The 20110-nt window shown below is 73.4% G+C and overlaps 17 non-coding genes across 17 annotated transcripts; all 17 read left to right on the forward strand.

Moving 5' to 3' along the window:
- Positions 1–552: 552 nt before the first annotated feature.
- LOC147570887 (5S ribosomal RNA) lies at positions 553–671 on the forward strand. Its single transcript, XR_015247929.1, has one exon. It is a non-coding gene; the product is annotated as a 5S ribosomal RNA (ribosomal RNA).
- Positions 672–1753: 1082 nt separating this feature from the next.
- LOC147570888 (5S ribosomal RNA) lies at positions 1754–1872 on the forward strand. The gene has a single exon (XR_015247930.1). It is a non-coding gene; the product is annotated as a 5S ribosomal RNA (ribosomal RNA).
- Positions 1873–2945: 1073 nt separating this feature from the next.
- On the forward strand, positions 2946–3064 carry LOC147570889 (5S ribosomal RNA). Its single transcript, XR_015247931.1, has one exon. It is a non-coding gene; the product is annotated as a 5S ribosomal RNA (ribosomal RNA).
- Positions 3065–4141: 1077 nt separating this feature from the next.
- Positions 4142–4260, forward strand: LOC147570890 (5S ribosomal RNA). Its single transcript, XR_015247932.1, has one exon. It is a non-coding gene; the product is annotated as a 5S ribosomal RNA (ribosomal RNA).
- Positions 4261–5331: 1071 nt separating this feature from the next.
- On the forward strand, positions 5332–5450 carry LOC147570891 (5S ribosomal RNA). Its single transcript, XR_015247933.1, has one exon. It is a non-coding gene; the product is annotated as a 5S ribosomal RNA (ribosomal RNA).
- A 1091-nt stretch (positions 5451–6541) lies between these two features.
- On the forward strand, positions 6542–6660 carry LOC147570892 (5S ribosomal RNA). The gene has a single exon (XR_015247934.1). It is a non-coding gene; the product is annotated as a 5S ribosomal RNA (ribosomal RNA).
- A 1087-nt stretch (positions 6661–7747) lies between these two features.
- LOC147570893 (5S ribosomal RNA) lies at positions 7748–7866 on the forward strand. Its single transcript, XR_015247935.1, has one exon. It is a non-coding gene; the product is annotated as a 5S ribosomal RNA (ribosomal RNA).
- Positions 7867–8952: 1086 nt separating this feature from the next.
- LOC147570894 (5S ribosomal RNA) lies at positions 8953–9071 on the forward strand. Its single transcript, XR_015247914.1, has one exon. It is a non-coding gene; the product is annotated as a 5S ribosomal RNA (ribosomal RNA).
- Positions 9072–10139: 1068 nt separating this feature from the next.
- LOC147570895 (5S ribosomal RNA) lies at positions 10140–10258 on the forward strand. Its single transcript, XR_015247937.1, has one exon. It is a non-coding gene; the product is annotated as a 5S ribosomal RNA (ribosomal RNA).
- A 1086-nt stretch (positions 10259–11344) lies between these two features.
- On the forward strand, positions 11345–11463 carry LOC147570896 (5S ribosomal RNA). The gene has a single exon (XR_015247938.1). It is a non-coding gene; the product is annotated as a 5S ribosomal RNA (ribosomal RNA).
- A 1081-nt stretch (positions 11464–12544) lies between these two features.
- Positions 12545–12663, forward strand: LOC147570897 (5S ribosomal RNA). Its single transcript, XR_015247939.1, has one exon. It is a non-coding gene; the product is annotated as a 5S ribosomal RNA (ribosomal RNA).
- Positions 12664–13736: 1073 nt separating this feature from the next.
- On the forward strand, positions 13737–13855 carry LOC147570898 (5S ribosomal RNA). The gene has a single exon (XR_015247940.1). It is a non-coding gene; the product is annotated as a 5S ribosomal RNA (ribosomal RNA).
- Positions 13856–14941: 1086 nt separating this feature from the next.
- LOC147570899 (5S ribosomal RNA) lies at positions 14942–15060 on the forward strand. The gene has a single exon (XR_015247915.1). It is a non-coding gene; the product is annotated as a 5S ribosomal RNA (ribosomal RNA).
- Positions 15061–16140: 1080 nt separating this feature from the next.
- LOC147570900 (5S ribosomal RNA) lies at positions 16141–16259 on the forward strand. Its single transcript, XR_015247941.1, has one exon. It is a non-coding gene; the product is annotated as a 5S ribosomal RNA (ribosomal RNA).
- A 1067-nt stretch (positions 16260–17326) lies between these two features.
- Positions 17327–17445, forward strand: LOC147570901 (5S ribosomal RNA). Its single transcript, XR_015247942.1, has one exon. It is a non-coding gene; the product is annotated as a 5S ribosomal RNA (ribosomal RNA).
- A 1078-nt stretch (positions 17446–18523) lies between these two features.
- On the forward strand, positions 18524–18642 carry LOC147570902 (5S ribosomal RNA). The gene has a single exon (XR_015247943.1). It is a non-coding gene; the product is annotated as a 5S ribosomal RNA (ribosomal RNA).
- Positions 18643–19728: 1086 nt separating this feature from the next.
- LOC147570903 (5S ribosomal RNA) lies at positions 19729–19847 on the forward strand. Its single transcript, XR_015247944.1, has one exon. It is a non-coding gene; the product is annotated as a 5S ribosomal RNA (ribosomal RNA).
- The last annotated feature ends 263 nt before the right edge of the window (positions 19848–20110 follow it).

The raw sequence follows: 20110 nt of genomic DNA on the forward strand, positions 1-20110 counted from the left end.
CAGCCCCCATCCCCAGGGCCCCCGGCGTTTCGCGAGGCCCAGCTAGGGCTGCGGGCTCGCGCTGGTGATGTTCTGTGGGGGCGCTGGGGCCTCCGGGCTGGCTGCGCTCGCCCTGCGACTGGGGAGGAGGCGCTGAGAACCCGGCGGGAGGGGGGGCGCCCAGAAGGCACGGCCGGCCTGATGCCCCACGCTCGCTTCCACCCTCTTCCCAGTGAGCGGCCCGACGTGGTGCGGTGCGGTGCGGTGCGGTGCGGTGCGGTGCGGTGCGGGATGGAAGCGGAGGCGGGCGTGGGGCCAAGCCGGGAGCAGTCTGCCAGAGTCCCGGGATCGGTGAAGGCCGGGGCTTGCGCCACAGCGCCTTGCCAGGGTCCTCTTGCGCCGCCTCCGCCACCCGCCCGGGGCCCGCGGCGGAGGGCGGCGGCAGCGAGGCAGGCAGCCAGGCAGGCAGGCAGGCAGGCAGGCAGGCAGGCGCGTGCATGGGTGAAGCGCGGCACCCGCTGGGCTTGGGATGCGTGGAGCAGGCTCTTGAGGCGCCCAGCGGCAGCCGCCGGCGTCTACGGCCATACCACCCTGAACGCGCCCGATCTCGTCTGATCTCGGAAGCTAAGCAGGGTCGGGCCTGGTTAGTACTTGGATGGGAGACCGCCTGGGAATACCGGGTGCTGTAGGCTTTTGCCTTTTGCCTGTTGCCTGTTGCCTCTGGCCTCCTTGACCTCTCCTTTGGCGCCCGCCGCCCCTCCCCCTCCCTCCGTGTGTCCCTCTCTCCCCGGGGAGGGGAGCGCGGCTCCGGGGGCCAAACACACCCCGGCGGCCACTGCTCCCTCAGCCCCTCCCGGGCCGGCAAAGCGGCCTGGCCTGGCCTAGCCTGGCCCCGCCCCGCCCCGCCCCGCCCCCCCCCCCGAGCCCGCACACCCCACGGCACTTCACAAGGGGTCCGCTCCCCGCTCCCCGCTCCCCGCACCGGGCGAAATCCCACTGCACCGGCTGGAAGCCACGCCCCAGCTTTGCACCTTTCCTGACACTGCACCCGCACGGAGGGGTGGGGGGGTGCGGCGAGGGCGGGACCGGGGGCTGGCGCCTGGGGACTGGAGGGTGGGGGCTGGGTGGGTGGATCCAAAAACACAGGAGCGGGCGGGGCAGCGAGACCCCAAACACAGACTCCGCCACAGGACTGGGCTCCCTGGGTCCCGGACCTCTTCCCTCCCTCCAGCCCCCATCCCCAGGGCCCCCGGCGTTTCGCGAGGCCCAGCTAGGGCTGCGGGCTCGCGCTGGTGATGTTCTGTGGGGGCGCTGGGGCCTCCGGGCTGGCTGCGCTCGCCCTGCGACTGGGGAGGAGGCGCTGAGAACCCGGCGGGAGGGGGGGCGCCCAGAAGGCACGGCCGGCCTGATGCCCCACGCTCGCTTCCACCCTCTTCCCAGTGAGCGGCCCGACGTGGTGCGGTGCGGTGCGGTGCGGTGCGGTGCGGGATGGAAGCGGAGGCGGGCGTGGGGCCAAGCCGGGAGCAGTCTGCCAGAGTCCCGGGATCGGTGAAGGCCGGGGCTTGCGCCACAGCGCCTTGCCAGGGTCCTCTTGCGCCGCCTCCGCCACCCGCCCGGGGCCCGCGGCGGAGGGCGGCGGCAGCGAGGCAGGCAGCCAGGCAGGCAGGCAGGCAGGCAGGCAGGCAGGCAGGCGCGTGCATGGGTGAAGCGCGGCACCCGCTGGGCTTGGGATGCGTGGAGCAGGCTCTTGAGGCGCCCAGCGGCAGCCGCCGGCGTCTACGGCCATACCACCCTGAACGCGCCCGATCTCGTCTGATCTCGGAAGCTAAGCAGGGTCGGGCCTGGTTAGTACTTGGATGGGAGACCGCCTGGGAATACCGGGTGCTGTAGGCTTTTGCCTTTTGCCTGTTGCCTGTTGCCTCTGGCCTCCTTGACCTCTCCTTTGGCGCCCGCCGCCCCTCCCCCTCCCTCCGTGTGTCCCTCTCTCCCCGGGGAGGGGAGCGCGGCTCCGGGGGCCAAACACACCCCGGCGGCCACTGCTCCCTCAGCCCCTCCCGGGCCGGCAAAGCGGCCTGGCCTGGCCTAGCCTGGCCCCGCCCCGCCCCGCCCCGCCCCCCCCCCGAGCCCGCACACCCCACGGCACTTCACAAGGGGTCCGCTCCCCGCTCCCCGCTCCCCGCACCGGGCGAAATCCCACTGCACCGGCTGGAAGCCACGCCCCAGCTTTGCACCTTTCCTGACACTGCACCCGCACGGAGGGGTGGGGGGGTGCGGCGAGGGCGGGACCGGGGGCTGGCGCCTGGGGACTGGAGGGTGGGGGCTGGGTGGGTGGATCCAAAAACACAGGAGCGGGCGGGGCAGCGAGACCCCAAACACAGACTCCGCCACAGGACTGGGCTCCCTGGGTCCCGGACCTCTTCCCTCCCTCCAGCCCCCATCCCCAGGGCCCCCGGCGTTTCGCGAGGCCCAGCTAGGGCTGCGGGCTCGCGCTGGTGATGTTCTGTGGGGGCGCTGGGGCCTCCGGGCTGGCTGCGCTCGCCCTGCGACTGGGGAGGAGGCGCTGAGAACCCGGCGGGAGGGGGGGCGCCCAGAAGGCACGGCCGGCCTGATGCCCCACGCTCGCTTCCACCCTCTTCCCAGTGAGCGGCCCGACGTGGTGCGGTGCGGTGCGGTGCGGTGCGGTGCGGGATGGAAGCGGAGGCGGGCGTGGGGCCAAGCCGGGAGCAGTCTGCCAGAGTCCCGGGATCGGTGAAGGCCGGGGCTTGCGCCACAGCGCCTTGCCAGGGTCCTCTTGCGCCGCCTCCGCCACCCGCCCGGGGCCCGCGGCGGAGGGCGGCGGCAGCGAGGCAGGCAGCCAGGCAGGCAGGCAGGCAGGCAGGCAGGCGCGTGCATGGGTGAAGCGCGGCACCCGCTGGGCTTGGGATGCGTGGAGCAGGCTCTTGAGGCGCCCAGCGGCAGCCGCCGGCGTCTACGGCCATACCACCCTGAACGCGCCCGATCTCGTCTGATCTCGGAAGCTAAGCAGGGTCGGGCCTGGTTAGTACTTGGATGGGAGACCGCCTGGGAATACCGGGTGCTGTAGGCTTTTGCCTTTTGCCTGTTGCCTGTTGCCTCTGGCCTCCTTGACCTCTCCTTTGGCGCCCGCCGCCCCTCCCCCTCCCTCCGTGTGTCCCTCTCTCCCCGGGGAGGGGAGCGCGGCTCCGGGGGCCAAACACACCCCGGCGGCCACTGCTCCCTCAGCCCCTCCCGGGCCGGCAAAGCGGCCTGGCCTGGCCTAGCCTGGCCCCGCCCCGCCCCGCCCCGCCCCCCCCCCGAGCCCGCACACCCCACGGCACTTCACAAGGGGTCCGCTCCCCGCTCCCCGCTCCCCGCACCGGGCGAAATCCCACTGCACCGGCTGGAAGCCACGCCCCAGCTTTGCACCTTTCCTGACACTGCACCCGCACGGAGGGGTGGGGGGGTGCGGCGAGGGCGGGACCGGGGGCTGGCGCCTGGGGACTGGAGGGTGGGGGCTGGGTGGGTGGATCCAAAAACACAGGAGCGGGCGGGGCAGCGAGACCCCAAACACAGACTCCGCCACAGGACTGGGCTCCCTGGGTCCCGGACCTCTTCCCTCCCTCCAGCCCCCATCCCCAGGGCCCCCGGCGTTTCGCGAGGCCCAGCTAGGGCTGCGGGCTCGCGCTGGTGATGTTCTGTGGGGGCGCTGGGGCCTCCGGGCTGGCTGCGCTCGCCCTGCGACTGGGGAGGAGGCGCTGAGAACCCGGCGGGAGGGGGGGCGCCCAGAAGGCACGGCCGGCCTGATGCCCCACGCTCGCTTCCACCCTCTTCCCAGTGAGCGGCCCGACGTGGTGCGGTGCGGTGCGGTGCGGTGCGGTGCGGGATGGAAGCGGAGGCGGGCGTGGGGCCAAGCCGGGAGCAGTCTGCCAGAGTCCCGGGATCGGTGAAGGCCGGCGCTTGCGCCACAGCGCCTTGCCAGGGTCCTCTTGCGCCGCCTCCGCCACCCGCCCGGGGCCCGCGGCGGAGGGCGGCGGCAGCGAGGCAGGCAGCCAGGCAGGCAGGCAGGCAGGCAGGCAGGCAGGCGCGTGCATGGGTGAAGCGCGGCACCCGCTGGGCTTGGGATGCGTGGAGCAGGCTCTTGAGGCGCCCAGCGGCAGCCGCCGGCGTCTACGGCCATACCACCCTGAACGCGCCCGATCTCGTCTGATCTCGGAAGCTAAGCAGGGTCGGGCCTGGTTAGTACTTGGATGGGAGACCGCCTGGGAATACCGGGTGCTGTAGGCTTTTGCCTTTTGCCTGTTGCCTGTTGCCTCTGGCCTCCTTGACCTCTCCTTTGGCGCCCGCCGCCCCTCCCCCTCCCTCCGTGTGTCCCTCTCTCCCCGGGGAGGGGAGCGCGGCTCCGGGGGCCAAACACACCCCGGCGGCCACTGCTCCCTCAGCCCCTCCCGGGCCGGCAAAGCGGCCTGGCCTGGCCTAGCCTGGCCCCGCCCCGCCCCGCCCCGCCCCCCCCCGAGCCCGCACACCCCACGGCACTTCACAAGGGGTCCGCTCCCCGCTCCCCGCTCCCCGCACCGGGCGAAATCCCACTGCACCGGCTGGAAGCCACGCCCCAGCTTTGCACCTTTCCTGACACTGCACCCGCACGGAGGGGTGGGGGGGTGCGGCGAGGGCGGGACCGGGGGCTGGCGCCTGGGGACTGGAGGGTGGGGGCTGGGTGGGTGGATCCAAAAACACAGGAGCGGGCGGGGCAGCGAGACCCCAAACACAGACTCCGCCACAGGACTGGGCTCCCTGGGTCCCGGACCTCTTCCCTCCCTCCAGCCCCCATCCCCAGGGCCCCCGGCGTTTCGCGAGGCCCAGCTAGGGCTGCGGGCTCGCGCTGGTGATGTTCTGTGGGGGCGCTGGGGCCTCCGGGCTGGCTGCGCTCGCCCTGCGACTGGGGAGGAGGCGCTGAGAACCCGGCGGGAGGGGGGGCGCCCAGAAGGCACGGCCGGCCTGATGCCCCACGCTCGCTTCCACCCTCTTCCCAGTGAGCGGCCCAACGTGGTGCGGTGCGGTGCGGTGCGGTGCGGGATGGAAGCGGAGGCGGGCGTGGGGCCAAGCCGGGAGCAGTCTGCCAGAGTCCCGGGATCGGTGAAGGCCGGGGCTTGCGCCACAGCGCCTTGCCAGGGTCCTCTTGCGCCGCCTCCGCCACCCGCCCGGGGCCCGCGGCGGAGGGCGGCGGCAGCGAGGCAGGCAGCCAGGCAGGCAGGCAGGCAGGCAGGCAGGCAGGCGCGTGCATGGGTGAAGCGCGGCACCCGCTGGGCTTGGGATGCGTGGAGCAGGCTCTTGAGGCGCCCAGCGGCAGCCGCCGGCGTCTACGGCCATACCACCCTGAACGCGCCCGATCTCGTCTGATCTCGGAAGCTAAGCAGGGTCGGGCCTGGTTAGTACTTGGATGGGAGACCGCCTGGGAATACCGGGTGCTGTAGGCTTTTGCCTTTTGCCTGTTGCCTGTTGCCTCTGGCCTCCTTGACCTCTCCTTTGGCGCCCGCCGCCCCTCCCCCTCCCTCCGTGTGTCCCTCTCTCCCCGGGGAGGGGAGCGCGGCTCCGGGGGCCAAACACACCCCGGCGGCCACTGCTCCCTCAGCCCCTCCCGGGCCGGCAAAGCGGCCTGGCCTGGCCTAGCCTGGCCCCGCCCCGCCCCGCCCCGCCCCCCCCCCGAGCCCGCACACCCCACGGCACTTCACAAGGGGTCCGCTCCCCGCTCCCCGCTCCCCGCACCGGGCGAAATCCCACTGCACCGGCTGGAAGCCACGCCCCAGCTTTGCACCTTTCCTGACACTGCACCCGCACGGAGGGGTGGGGGGGTGCGGCGAGGGCGGGACCGGGGGCTGGCGCCTGGGGACTGGAGGGTGGGGGCTGGGTGGGTGGATCCAAAAACACAGGAGCGGGCGGGGCAGCGAGACCCCAAACACAGACTCCGCCACAGGACTGGGCTCCCTGGGTCCCGGACCTCTTCCCTCCCTCCAGCCCCCATCCCCAGGGCCCCCGGCGTTTCGCGAGGCCCAGCTAGGGCTGCGGGCTCGCGCTGGTGATGTTCTGTGGGGGCGCTGGGGCCTCCGGGCTGGCTGCGCTCGCCCTGCGACTGGGGAGGAGGCGCTGAGAACCCGGCGGGAGGGGGGGCGCCCAGAAGGCACGGCCGGCCTGATGCCCCACGCTCGCTTCCACCCTCTTCCCAGTGAGCGGCCCGACGTGGTGCGGTGCGGTGCGGTGCGGTGCGGTGCGGTGCGGTGCGGGATGGAAGCGGAGGCGGGCGTGGGGCCAAGCCGGGAGCAGTCTGCCAGAGTCCCGGGATCGGTGAAGGCCGGGGCTTGCGCCACAGCGCCTTGCCAGGGTCCTCTTGCGCCGCCTCCGCCACCCGCCCGGGGCCCGCGGCGGAGGGCGGCGGCAGCGAGGCAGGCAGCCAGGCAGGCAGGCAGGCAGGCAGGCAGGCAGGCAGGCGCGTGCATGGGTGAAGCGCGGCACCCGCTGGGCTTGGGATGCGTGGAGCAGGCTCTTGAGGCGCCCAGCGGCAGCCGCCGGCGTCTACGGCCATACCACCCTGAACGCGCCCGATCTCGTCTGATCTCGGAAGCTAAGCAGGGTCGGGCCTGGTTAGTACTTGGATGGGAGACCGCCTGGGAATACCGGGTGCTGTAGGCTTTTGCCTTTTGCCTGTTGCCTGTTGCCTCTGGCCTCCTTGACCTCTCCTTTGGCGCCCGCCGCCCCTCCCCCTCCCTCCGTGTGTCCCTCTCTCCCCGGGGAGGGGAGCGCGGCTCCGGGGGCCAAACACACCCCGGCGGCCACTGCTCCCTCAGCCCCTCCCGGGCCGGCAAAGCGGCCTGGCCTGGCCTAGCCTGGCCCCGCCCCGCCCCGCCCCGCCCCCCCCCCGAGCCCGCACACCCCACGGCACTTCACAAGGGGTCCGCTCCCCGCTCCCCGCTCCCCGCACCGGGCGAAATCCCACTGCACCGGCTGGAAGCCACGCCCCAGCTTTGCACCTTTCCTGACACTGCACCCGCACGGAGGGGTGGGGGGGTGCGGCGAGGGCGGGACCGGGGGCTGGCGCCTGGGGACTGGAGGGTGGGGGCTGGGTGGGTGGATCCAAAAACACAGGAGCGGGCGGGGCAGCGAGACCCCAAACACAGACTCCGCCACAGGACTGGGCTCCCTGGGTCCCGGACCTCTTCCCTCCCTCCAGCCCCCATCCCCAGGGCCCCCGGCGTTTCGCGAGGCCCAGCTAGGGCTGCGGGCTCGCGCTGGTGATGTTCTGTGGGGGCGCTGGGGCCTCCGGGCTGGCTGCGCTCGCCCTGCGACTGGGGAGGAGGCGCTGAGAACCCGGCGGGAGGGGGGGCGCCCAGAAGGCACGGCCGGCCTGATGCCCCACGCTCGCTTCCACCCTCTTCCCAGTGAGCGGCCCGACGTGGTGCGGTGCGGTGCGGTGCGGTGCGGTGCGGTGCGGTGCGGGATGGAAGCGGAGGCGGGCGTGGGGCCAAGCCGGGAGCAGTCTGCCAGAGTCCCGGGATCGGTGAAGGCCGGGGCTTGCGCCACAGCGCCTTGCCAGGGTCCTCTTGCGCCGCCTCCGCCACCCGCCCGGGGCCCGCGGCGGAGGGCGGCGGCAGCGAGGCAGGCAGCCAGGCAGGCAGGCAGGCAGGCAGGCAGGCAGGCGCGTGCATGGGTGAAGCGCGGCACCCGCTGGGCTTGGGATGCGTGGAGCAGGCTCTTGAGGCGCCCAGCGGCAGCCGCCGGCGTCTACGGCCATACCACCCTGAACGCGCCCGATCTCGTCTGATCTCGGAAGCTAAGCAGGGTCGGGCCTGGTTAGTACTTGGATGGGAGACCGCCTGGGAATACCGGGTGCTGTAGGCTTTTGCCTTTTGCCTGTTGCCTGTTGCCTCTGGCCTCCTTGACCTCTCCTTTGGCGCCCGCCGCCCCTCCCCCTCCCTCCGTGTGTCCCTCTCTCCCCGGGGAGGGGAGCGCGGCTCCGGGGGCCAAACACACCCCGGCGGCCACTGCTCCCTCAGCCCCTCCCGGGCCGGCAAAGCGGCCTGGCCTGGCCTAGCCTGGCCCCGCCCCGCCCCGCCCCGCCCCCCCCCGAGCCCGCACACCCCACGGCACTTCACAAGGGGTCCGCTCCCCGCTCCCCGCTCCCCGCACCGGGCGAAATCCCACTGCACCGGCTGGAAGCCACGCCCCAGCTTTGCACCTTTCCTGACACTGCACCCGCACGGAGGGGTGGGGGGGTGCGGCGAGGGCGGGACCGGGGGCTGGCGCCTGGGGACTGGAGGGTGGGGGCTGGGTGGGTGGATCCAAAAACACAGGAGCGGGCGGGGCAGCGAGACCCCAAACACAGACTCCGCCACAGGACTGGGCTCCCTGGGTCCCGGACCTCTTCCCTCCCTCCAGCCCCCATCCCCAGGGCCCCCGGCGTTTCGCGAGGCCCAGCTAGGGCTGCGGGCTCGCGCTGGTGATGTTCTGTGGGGGCGCTGGGGCCTCCGGGCTGGCTGCGCTCGCCCTGCGACTGGGGAGGAGGCGCTGAGAACCCGGCGGGAGGGGGGGCGCCCAGAAGGCACGGCCGGCCTGATGCCCCACGCTCGCTTCCACCCTCTTCCCAGTGAGCGGCCCGACGTGGTGCGGTGCGGTGCGGTGCGGTGCGGTGCGGTGCGGTGCGGGATGGAAGCGGAGGCGGGCGTGGGGCCAAGCCGGGAGCAGTCTGCCAGAGTCCCGGGATCGGTGAAGGCCGGGGCTTGCGCCACAGCGCCTTGCCAGGGTCCTCTTGCGCCGCCTCCGCCACCCGCCCGGGGCCCGCGGCGGAGGGCGGCGGCAGCGAGGCAGGCAGCCAGGCAGGCAGGCAGGCAGGCAGGCAGGCAGGCGCGTGCATGGGTGAAGCGCGGCACCCGCTGGGCTTGGGATGCGTGGAGCAGGCTCTTGAGGCGCCCAGCGGCAGCCGCCGGCGTCTACGGCCATACCACCCTGAACGCGCCCGATCTCGTCTGATCTCGGAAGCTAAGCAGGGTCGGGCCTGGTTAGTACTTGGATGGGAGACCGCCCGGGAATACCGGGTGCTGTAGGCTTTTGCCTTTTGCCTGTTGCCTGTTGCCTCTGGCCTCCTTGACCTCTCCTTTGGCGCCCGCCGCCCCTCCCCCTCCCTCCGTGTGTCCCTCTCTCCCCGGGGAGGGGAGCGCGGCTCCGGGAGCCAAACACACCCCGGCGGCCACTGCTCCCTCAGCCCCTCCCGGGCCGGCAAAGCGGCCTGGCCTGGCCTAGCCTGGCCCCGCCCCGCCCCGCCCCGCCCCCCCCCCGAGCCCGCACACCCCACGGCACTTCACAAGGGGTCCGCTCCCCGCTCCCCGCTCCCCGCACCGGGCGAAATCCCACTGCACCGGCTGGAAGCCACGCCCCAGCTTTGCACCTTTCCTGACACTGCACCCGCACGGAGGGGTGGGGGGGTGCGGCGAGGGCGGGACCGGGGGCTGGCGCCTGGGGACTGGAGGGTGGGGGCTGGGTGGGTGGATCCAAAAACACAGGAGCGGGCGGGGCAGCGAGACCCCAAACACAGACTCCGCCACAGGACTGGGCTCCCTGGGTCCCGGACCTCTTCCCTCCCTCCAGCCCCCATCCCCAGGGCCCCCGGCGTTTCGCGAGGCCCAGCTAGGGCTGCGGGCTCGCGCTGGTGATGTTCTGTGGGGGCGCTGGGGCCTCCGGGCTGGCTGCGCTCGCCCTGCGACTGGGGAGGAGGCGCTGAGAACCCGGCGGGAGGGGGGGCGCCCAGAAGGCACGGCCGGCCTGATGCCCCACGCTCGCTTCCACCCTCTTCCCAGTGAGCGGCCCGACGTGGTGCGGTGCGGTGCGGTGCGGTGCGGGATGGAAGCGGAGGCGGGCGTGGGGCCAAGCCGGGAGCAGTCTGCCAGAGTCCCGGGATCGGTGAAGGCCGGGGCTTGCGCCACAGCGCCTTGCCAGGGTCCTCTTGCGCCGCCTCCGCCACCCGCCCGGGGCCCGCGGCGGAGGGCGGCGGCAGCGAGGCAGGCAGCCAGGCAGGCAGGCAGGCAGGCAGGCAGGCGCGTGCATGGGTGAAGCGCGGCACCCGCTGGGCTTGGGATGCGTGGAGCAGGCTCTTGAGGCGCCCAGCGGCAGCCGCCGGCGTCTACGGCCATACCACCCTGAACGCGCCCGATCTCGTCTGATCTCGGAAGCTAAGCAGGGTCGGGCCTGGTTAGTACTTGGATGGGAGACCGCCTGGGAATACCGGGTGCTGTAGGCTTTTGCCTTTTGCCTGTTGCCTGTTGCCTCTGGCCTCCTTGACCTCTCCTTTGGCGCCCGCCGCCCCTCCCCCTCCCTCCGTGTGTCCCTCTCTCCCCGGGGAGGGGAGCGCGGCTCCGGGGGCCAAACACACCCCGGCGGCCACTGCTCCCTCAGCCCCTCCCGGGCCGGCAAAGCGGCCTGGCCTGGCCTAGCCTGGCCCCGCCCCGCCCCGCCCCGCCCCCCCCCGAGCCCGCACACCCCACGGCACTTCACAAGGGGTCCGCTCCCCGCTCCCCGCTCCCCGCACCGGGCGAAATCCCACTGCACCGGCTGGAAGCCACGCCCCAGCTTTGCACCTTTCCTGACACTGCACCCGCACGGAGGGGTGGGGGGGTGCGGCGAGGGCGGGACCGGGGGCTGGCGCCTGGGGACTGGAGGGTGGGGGCTGGGTGGGTGGATCCAAAAACACAGGAGCGGGCGGGGCAGCGAGACCCCAAACACAGACTCCGCCACAGGACTGGGCTCCCTGGGTCCCGGACCTCTTCCCTCCCTCCAGCCCCCATCCCCAGGGCCCCCGGCGTTTCGCGAGGCCCAGCTAGGGCTGCGGGCTCGCGCTGGTGATGTTCTGTGGGGGCGCTGGGGCCTCCGGGCTGGCTGCGCTCGCCCTGCGACTGGGGAGGAGGCGCTGAGAACCCGGCGGGAGGGGGGGCGCCCAGAAGGCACGGCCGGCCTGATGCCCCACGCTCGCTTCCACCCTCTTCCCAGTGAGCGGCCCGACGTGGTGCGGTGCGGTGCGGTGCGGTGCGGTGCGGTGCGGTGCGGGATGGAAGCGGAGGCGGGCGTGGGGCCAAGCCGGGAGCAGTCTGCCAGAGTCCCGGGATCGGTGAAGGCCGGGGCTTGCGCCACAGCGCCTTGCCAGGGTCCTCTTGCGCCGCCTCCGCCACCCGCCCGGGGCCCGCGGCGGAGGGCGGCGGCAGCGAGGCAGGCAGCCAGGCAGGCAGGCAGGCAGGCAGGCAGGCAGGCGCGTGCATGGGTGAAGCGCGGCACCCGCTGGGCTTGGGATGCGTGGAGCAGGCTCTTGAGGCGCCCAGCGGCAGCCGCCGGCGTCTACGGCCATACCACCCTGAACGCGCCCGATCTCGTCTGATCTCGGAAGCTAAGCAGGGTCGGGCCTGGTTAGTACTTGGATGGGAGACCGCCTGGGAATACCGGGTGCTGTAGGCTTTTGCCTTTTGCCTGTTGCCTGTTGCCTCTGGCCTCCTTGACCTCTCCTTTGGCGCCCGCCGCCCCTCCCCCTCCCTCCGTGTGTCCCTCTCTCCCCGGGGAGGGGAGCGCGGCTCCGGGGGCCAAACACACCCCGGCGGCCACTGCTCCCTCAGCCCCTCCCGGGCCGGCAAAGCGGCCTGGCCTGGCCTAGCCTGGCCCCGCCCCGCCCCGCCCCGCCCCCCCCCCGAGCCCGCACACCCCACGGCACTTCACAAGGGGTCCGCTCCCCGCTCCCCGCTCCCCGCACCGGGCGAAATCCCACTGCACCGGCTGGAAGCCACGCCCCAGCTTTGCACCTTTCCTGACACTGCACCCGCACGGAGGGGTGGGGGGGTGCGGCGAGGGCGGGACCGGGGGCTGGCGCCTGGGGACTGGAGGGTGGGGGCTGGGTGGGTGGATCCAAAAACACAGGAGCGGGCGGGGCAGCGAGACCCCAAACACAGACTCCGCCACAGGACTGGGCTCCCTGGGTCCCGGACCTCTTCCCTCCCTCCAGCCCCCATCCCCAGGGCCCCCGGCGTTTCGCGAGGCCCAGCTAGGGCTGCGGGCTCGCGCTGGTGATGTTCTGTGGGGGCGCTGGGGCCTCCGGGCTGGCTGCGCTCGCCCTGCGACTGGGGAGGAGGCGCTGAGAACCCGGCGGGAGGGGGGGCGCCCAGAAGGCACGGCCGGCCTGATGCCCCACGCTCGCTTCCACCCTCTTCCCAGTGAGCGGCCCGACGTGGTGCGGTGCGGTGCGGTGCGGTGCGGTGCGGGATGGAAGCGGAGGCGGGCGTGGGGCCAAGCCGGGAGCAGTCTGCCAGAGTCCCGGGATCGGTGAAGGCCGGGGCTTGCGCCACAGCGCCTTGCCAGGGTCCTCTTGCGCCGCCTCCGCCACCCGCCCGGGGCCCGCGGCGGAGGGCGGCGGCAGCGAGGCAGGCAGCCAGGCAGGCAGGCAGGCAGGCAGGCAGGCAGGCAGGCGCGTGCATGGGTGAAGCGCGGCACCCGCTGGGCTTGGGATGCGTGGAGCAGGCTCTTGAGGCGCCCAGCGGCAGCCGCCGGCGTCTACGGCCATACCACCCTGAACGCGCCCGATCTCGTCTGATCTCGGAAGCTAAGCAGGGTCGGGCCTGGTTAGTACTTGGATGGGAGACCGCCTGGGAATACCGGGTGCTGTAGGCTTTTGCCTTTTGCCTGTTGCCTGTTGCCTCTGGCCTCCTTGACCTCTCCTTTGGCGCCCGCCGCCCCTCCCCCTCCCTCCGTGTGTCCCTCTCTCCCCGGGGAGGGGAGCGCGGCTCCGGGGGCCAAACACACCCCGGCGGCCACTGCTCCCTCAGCCCCTCCCGGGCCGGCAAAGCGGCCTGGCCTGGCCTAGCCTGGCCCCGCCCCGCCCCGCCCCGCCCCCCCCCCGAGCCCGCACACCCCACGGCACTTCACAAGGGGTCCGCTCCCCGCTCCCCGCTCCCCGCACCGGGCGAAATCCCACTGCACCGGCTGGAAGCCACGCCCCAGCTTTGCACCTTTCCTGACACTGCACCCGCACGGAGGGGTGGGGGGGTGCGGCGAGGGCGGGACCGGGGGCTGGCGCCTGGGGACTGGAGGGTGGGGGCTGGGTGGGTGGATCCAAAAACACAGGAGCGGGCGGGGCAGCGAGACCCCAAACACAGACTCCGCCACAGGACTGGGCTCCCTGGGTCCCGGACCTCTTCCCTCCCTCCAGCCCCCATCCCCAGGGCCCCCGGCGTTTCGCGAGGCCCAGCTAGGGCTGCGGGCTCGCGCTGGTGATGTTCTGTGGGGGCGCTGGGGCCTCCGGGCTGGCTGCGCTCGCCCTGCGACTGGGGAGGAGGCGCTGAGAACCCGGCGGGAGGGGGGGCGCCCAGAAGGCACGGCCGGCCTGATGCCCCACGCTCGCTTCCACCCTCTTCCCAGTGAGCGGCCCGACGTGGTGCGGTGCGGTGCGGTGCGGTGCGGTGCGGGATGGAAGCGGAGGCGGGCGTGGGGCCAAGCCGGGAGCAGTCTGCCAGAGTCCCGGGATCGGTGAAGGCCGGGGCTTGCGCCACAGCGCCTTGCCAGGGTCCTCTTGCGCCGCCTCCGCCACCCGCCCGGGGCCCGCGGCGGAGGGCGGCGGCAGCGAGGCAGGCAGCCAGGCAGGCAGGCAGGCAGGCAGGCAGGCGCGTGCATGGGTGAAGCGCGGCACCCGCTGGGCTTGGGATGCGTGGAGCAGGCTCTTGAGGCGCCCAGCGGCAGCCGCCGGCGTCTACGGCCATACCACCCTGAACGCGCCCGATCTCGTCTGATCTCGGAAGCTAAGCAGGGTCGGGCCTGGTTAGTACTTGGATGGGAGACCGCCTGGGAATACCGGGTGCTGTAGGCTTTTGCCTTTTGCCTGTTGCCTGTTGCCTCTGGCCTCCTTGACCTCTCCTTTGGCGCCCGCCGCCCCTCCCCCTCCCTCCGTGTGTCCCTCTCTCCCCGGGGAGGGGAGCGCGGCTCCGGGGGCCAAACACACCCCGGCGGCCACTGCTCCCTCAGCCCCTCCCGGGCCGGCAAAGCGGCCTGGCCTGGCCTAGCCTGGCCCCGCCCCGCCCCGCCCCGCCCCCCCCCGAGCCCGCACACCCCACGGCACTTCACAAGGGGTCCGCTCCCCGCTCCCCGCTCCCCGCACCGGGCGAAATCCCACTGCACCGGCTGGAAGCCACGCCCCAGCTTTGCACCTTTCCTGACACTGCACCCGCACGGAGGGGTGGGGGGGTGCGGCGAGGGCGGGACCGGGGGCTGGCGCCTGGGGACTGGAGGGTGGGGGCTGGGTGGGTGGATCCAAAAACACAGGAGCGGGCGGGGCAGCGAGACCCCAAACACAGACTCCGCCACAGGACTGGGCTCCCTGGGTCCCGGACCTCTTCCCTCCCTCCAGCCCCCATCCCCAGGGCCCCCGGCGTTTCGCGAGGCCCAGCTAGGGCTGCGGGCTCGCGCTGGTGATGTTCTGTGGGGGCGCTGGGGCCTCCGGGCTGGCTGCGCTCGCCCTGCGACTGGGGAGGAGGCGCTGAGAACCCGGCGGGAGGGGGGGCGCCCAGAAGGCACGGCCGGCCTGATGCCCCACGCTCGCTTCCACCCTCTTCCCAGTGAGCGGCCCGACGTGGTGCGGTGCGGTGCGGTGCGGTGCGGTGCGGTGCGGTGCGGGATGGAAGCGGAGGCGGGCGTGGGGCCAAGCCGGGAGCAGTCTGCCAGAGTCCCGGGATCGGTGAAGGCCGGGGCTTGCGCCACAGCGCCTTGCCAGGGTCCTCTTGCGCCGCCTCCGCCACCCGCCCGGGGCCCGCGGCGGAGGGCGGCGGCAGCGAGGCAGGCAGCCAGGCAGGCAGGCAGGCAGGCAGGCAGGCAGGCGCGTGCATGGGTGAAGCGCGGCACCCGCTGGGCTTGGGATGCGTGGAGCAGGCTCTTGAGGCGCCCAGCGGCAGCCGCCGGCGTCTACGGCCATACCACCCTGAACGCGCCCGATCTCGTCTGATCTCGGAAGCTAAGCAGGGTCGGGCCTGGTTAGTACTTGGATGGGAGACCGCCCGGGAATACCGGGTGCTGTAGGCTTTTGCCTTTTGCCTGTTGCCTGTTGCCTCTGGCCTCCTTGACCTCTCCTTTGGCGCCCGCCGCCCCTCCCCCTCCCTCCGTGTGTCCCTCTCTCCCCGGGGAGGGGAGCGCGGCTCCGGGAGCCAAACACACCCCGGCGGCCACTGCTCCCTCAGCCCCTCCCGGGCCGGCAAAGCGGCCTGGCCTGGCCTAGCCTGGCCCCGCCCCGCCCCGCCCCGCCCCCCCCCCCCGAGCCCGCACACCCCACGGCACTTCACAAGGGGTCCGCTCCCCGCTCCCCGCTCCCCGCACCGGGCGAAATCCCACTGCACCGGCTGGAAGCCACGCCCCAGCTTTGCACCTTTCCTGACACTGCACCCGCACGGAGGGGTGGGGGGGTGCGGCGAGGGCGGGACCGGGGGCTGGCGCCTGGGGACTGGAGGGTGGGGGCTGGGTGGGTGGATCCAAAAACACAGGAGCGGGCGGGGCAGCGAGACCCCAAACACAGACTCCGCCACAGGACTGGGCTCCCTGGGTCCCGGACCTCTTCCCTCCCTCCAGCCCCCATCCCCAGGGCCCCCGGCGTTTCGCGAGGCCCAGCTAGGGCTGCGGGCTCGCGCTGGTGATGTTCTGTGGGGGCGCTGGGGCCTCCGGGCTGGCTGCGCTCGCCCTGCGACTGGGGAGGAGGCGCTGAGAACCCGGCGGGAGGGGGGGCGCCCAGAAGGCACGGCCGGCCTGATGCCCCACGCTCGCTTCCACCCTCTTCCCAGTGAGCGGCCCGACGTGGTGCGGTGCGGTGCGGTGCGGTGCGGTGCGGTGCGGGATGGAAGCGGAGGCGGGCGTGGGGCCAAGCCGGGAGCAGTCTGCCAGAGTCCCGGGATCGGTGAAGGCCGGGGCTTGCGCCACAGCGCCTTGCCAGGGTCCTCTTGCGCCGCCTCCGCCACCCGCCCGGGGCCCGCGGCGGAGGGCGGCGGCAGCGAGGCAGGCAGCCAGGCAGGCAGGCAGGCAGGCAGGCAGGCGCGTGCATGGGTGAAGCGCGGCACCCGCTGGGCTTGGGATGCGTGGAGCAGGCTCTTGAGGCGCCCAGCGGCAGCCGCCGGCGTCTACGGCCATACCACCCTGAACGCGCCCGATCTCGTCTGATCTCGGAAGCTAAGCAGGGTCGGGCCTGGTTAGTACTTGGATGGGAGACCGCCTGGGAATACCGGGTGCTGTAGGCTTTTGCCTTTTGCCTGTTGCCTGTTGCCTCTGGCCTCCTTGACCTCTCCTTTGGCGCCCGCCGCCCCTCCCCCTCCCTCCGTGTGTCCCTCTCTCCCCGGGGAGGGGAGCGCGGCTCCGGGGGCCAAACACACCCCGGCGGCCACTGCTCCCTCAGCCCCTCCCGGGCCGGCAAAGCGGCCTGGCCTGGCCTAGCCTGGCCCCGCCCCGCCCCGCCCCGCCCCCCCCCGAGCCCGCACACCCCACGGCACTTCACAAGGGGTCCGCTCCCCGCTCCCCGCTCCCCGCACCGGGCGAAATCCCACTGCACCGGCTGGAAGCCACGCCCCAGCTTTGCACCTTTCCTGACACTGCACCCGCACGGAGGGGTGGGGGGGTGCGGCGAGGGCGGGACCGGGGGCTGGCGCCTGGGGACTGGAGGGTGGGGGCTGGGTGGGTGGATCCAAAAACACAGGAGCGGGCGGGGCAGCGAGACCCCAAACACAGACTCCGCCACAGGACTGGGCTCCCTGGGTCCCGGACCTCTTCCCTCCCTCCAGCCCCCATCCCCAGGGCCCCCGGCGTTTCGCGAGGCCCAGCTAGGGCTGCGGGCTCGCGCTGGTGATGTTCTGTGGGGGCGCTGGGGCCTCCGGGCTGGCTGCGCTCGCCCTGCGACTGGGGAGGAGGCGCTGAGAACCCGGCGGGAGGGGGGGCGCCCAGAAGGCACGGCCGGCCTGATGCCCCACGCTCGCTTCCACCCTCTTCCCAGTGAGCGGCCCGACGTGGTGCGGTGCGGTGCGGTGCGGTGCGGGATGGAAGCGGAGGCGGGCGTGGGGCCAAGCCGGGAGCAGTCTGCCAGAGTCCCGGGATCGGTGAAGGCCGGGGCTTGCGCCACAGCGCCTTGCCAGGGTCCTCTTGCGCCGCCTCCGCCACCCGCCCGGGGCCCGCGGCGGAGGGCGGCGGCAGCGAGGCAGGCAGCCAGGCAGGCAGGCAGGCAGGCAGGCAGGCGCGTGCATGGGTGAAGCGCGGCACCCGCTGGGCTTGGGATGCGTGGAGCAGGCTCTTGAGGCGCCCAGCGGCAGCCGCCGTCGTCTACGGCCATACCACCCTGAACGCGCCCGATCTCGTCTGATCTCGGAAGCTAAGCAGGGTCGGGCCTGGTTAGTACTTGGATGGGAGACCGCCTGGGAATACCGGGTGCTGTAGGCTTTTGCCTTTTGCCTGTTGCCTGTTGCCTCTGGCCTCCTTGACCTCTCCTTTGGCGCCCGCCGCCCCTCCCCCTCCCTCCGTGTGTCCCTCTCTCCCCGGGGAGGGGAGCGCGGCTCCGGGAGCCAAACACACCCCGGCGGCCACTGCTCCCTCAGCCCCTCCCGGGCCGGCAAAGCGGCCTGGCCTGGCCTAGCCTGGCCCCGCCCCGCCCCGCCCCGCCCCCCCCCCGAGCCCGCACACCCCACGGCACTTCACAAGGGGTCCGCTCCCCGCTCCCCGCTCCCCGCACCGGGCGAAATCCCACTGCACCGGCTGGAAGCCACGCCCCAGCTTTGCACCTTTCCTGACACTGCACCCGCACGGAGGGGTGGGGGGGTGCGGCGAGGGCGGGACCGGGGGCTGGCGCCTGGGGACTGGAGGGTGGGGGCTGGGTGGGTGGATCCAAAAACACAGGAGCGGGCGGGGCAGCGAGACCCCAAACACAGACTCCGCCACAGGACTGGGCTCCCTGGGTCCCGGACCTCTTCCCTCCCTCCAGCCCCCATCCCCAGGGCCCCCGGCGTTTCGCGAGGCCCAGCTAGGGCTGCGGGCTCGCGCTGGTGATGTTCTGTGGGGGCGCTGGGGCCTCCGGGCTGGCTGCGCTCGCCCTGCGACTGGGGAGGAGGCGCTGAGAACCCGGCGGGAGGGGGGGCGCCCAGAAGGCACGGCCGGCCTGATGCCCCACGCTCGCTTCCACCCTCTTCCCAGTGAGCGGCCCGACGTGGTGCGGTGCGGTGCGGTGCGGTGCGGTGCGGTGCGGGATGGAAGCGGAGGCGGGCGTGGGGCCAAGCCGGGAGCAGTCTGCCAGAGTCCCGGGATCGGTGAAGGCCGGGGCTTGCGCCACAGCGCCTTGCCAGGGTCCTCTTGCGCCGCCTCCGCCACCCGCCCGGGGCCCGCGGCGGAGGGCGGCGGCAGCGAGGCAGGCAGCCAGGCAGGCAGGCAGGCAGGCAGGCAGGCGCGTGCATGGGTGAAGCGCGGCACCCGCTGGGCTTGGGATGCGTGGAGCAGGCTCTTGAGGCGCCCAGCGGCAGCCGCCGGCGTCTACGGCCATACCACCCTGAACGCGCCCGATCTCGTCTGATCTCGGAAGCTAAGCAGGGTCGGGCCTGGTTAGTACTTGGATGGGAGACCGCCTGGGAATACCGGGTGCTGTAGGCTTTTGCCTTTTGCCTGTTGCCTGTTGCCTCTGGCCTCCTTGACCTCTCCTTTGGCGCCCGCCGCCCCTCCCCCTCCCTCCGTGTGTCCCTCTCTCCCCGGGGAGGGGAGCGCGGCTCCGGGGGCCAAACACACCCCGGCGGCCACTGCTCCCTCAGCCCCTCCCGGGCCGGCAAAGCGGCCTGGCCTGGCCTAGCCTGGCCCCGCCCCGCCCCGCCCCGCCCCCCCCCGAGCCCGCACACCCCACGGCACTTCACAAGGGGTCCGCTCCCCGCTCCCCGCTCCCCGCACCGGGCGAAATCCCACTGCACCGGCTGGAAGCCACGCCCCAGCTTTGCACCTTTCCTGACACTGCACCCGCACGGAGGGGTGGGGGGGTGCGGCGAGGGCGGGACCGGGGGCTGGCGCCTGGGGACTGGAGGGTGGGGGCTGGGTGGGTGGATCCAAAAACACAGGAGCGGGCGGGGCAGCGAGACCCCAAACACAGACTCCGCCACAGGACTGGGCTCCCTGGGTCCCGGACCTCTTCCCTCCCTCCAGCCCCCATCCCCAGGGCCCCCGGCGTTTCGCGAGGCCCAGCTAGGGCTGCGGGCTCGCGCTGGTGATGTTCTGTGGGGGCGCTGGGGCCTCCGGGCTGGCTGCGCTCGCCCTGCGACTGGGGAGGAGGCGCTGAGAACCCGGCGGGAGGGGGGGCGCCCAGAAGGCACGGCCGGCCTGATGCCCCACGCTCGCTTCCACCCTCTTCCCAGTGAGCGGCCCGACGTGGTGCGGTGCGGTGCGGTGCGGTGCGGTGCGGTGCGGTGCGGGATGGAAGCGGAGGCGGGCGTGGGGCCAAGCCGGGAGCAGTCTGCCAGAGTCCCGGGATCGGTGAAGGCCGGGGCTTGCGCCACAGCGCCTTGCCAGGGTCCTCTTGCGCCGCCTCCGCCACCCGCCCGGGGCCCGCGGCGGAGGGCGGCGGCAGCGAGGCAGGCAGCCAGGCAGGCAGGCAGGCAGGCAGGCAGGCAGGCGCGTGCATGGGTGAAGCGCGGCACCCGCTGGGCTTGGGATGCGTGGAGCAGGCTCTTGAGGCGCCCAGCGGCAGCCGCCGGCGTCTACGGCCATACCACCCTGAACGCGCCCGATCTCGTCTGATCTCGGAAGCTAAGCAGGGTCGGGCCTGGTTAGTACTTGGATGGGAGACCGCCTGGGAATACCGGGTGCTGTAGGCTTTTGCCTTTTGCCTGTTGCCTGTTGCCTCTGGCCTCCTTGACCTCTCCTTTGGCGCCCGCCGCCCCTCCCCCTCCCTCCGTGTGTCCCTCTCTCCCCGGGGAGGGGAGCGCGGCTCCGGGGGCCAAACACACCCCGGCGGCCACTGCTCCCTCAGCCCCTCCCGGGCCGGCAAAGCGGCCTGGCCTGGCCTAGCCTGGCCCCGCCCCGCCCCGCCCCGCCCCCCCCCCGAGCCCGCACACCCCACGGCACTTCACAAGGGGTC

This window comes from Puma concolor, unplaced genomic scaffold (genome assembly GCF_028749965.1).
Source record: "Puma concolor isolate L17-30 unplaced genomic scaffold, mPumCon1.1.hap2 unalloc_scaffold_77, whole genome shotgun sequence".
NCBI lineage: Eukaryota > Metazoa > Chordata > Mammalia > Carnivora > Felidae > Puma > Puma concolor.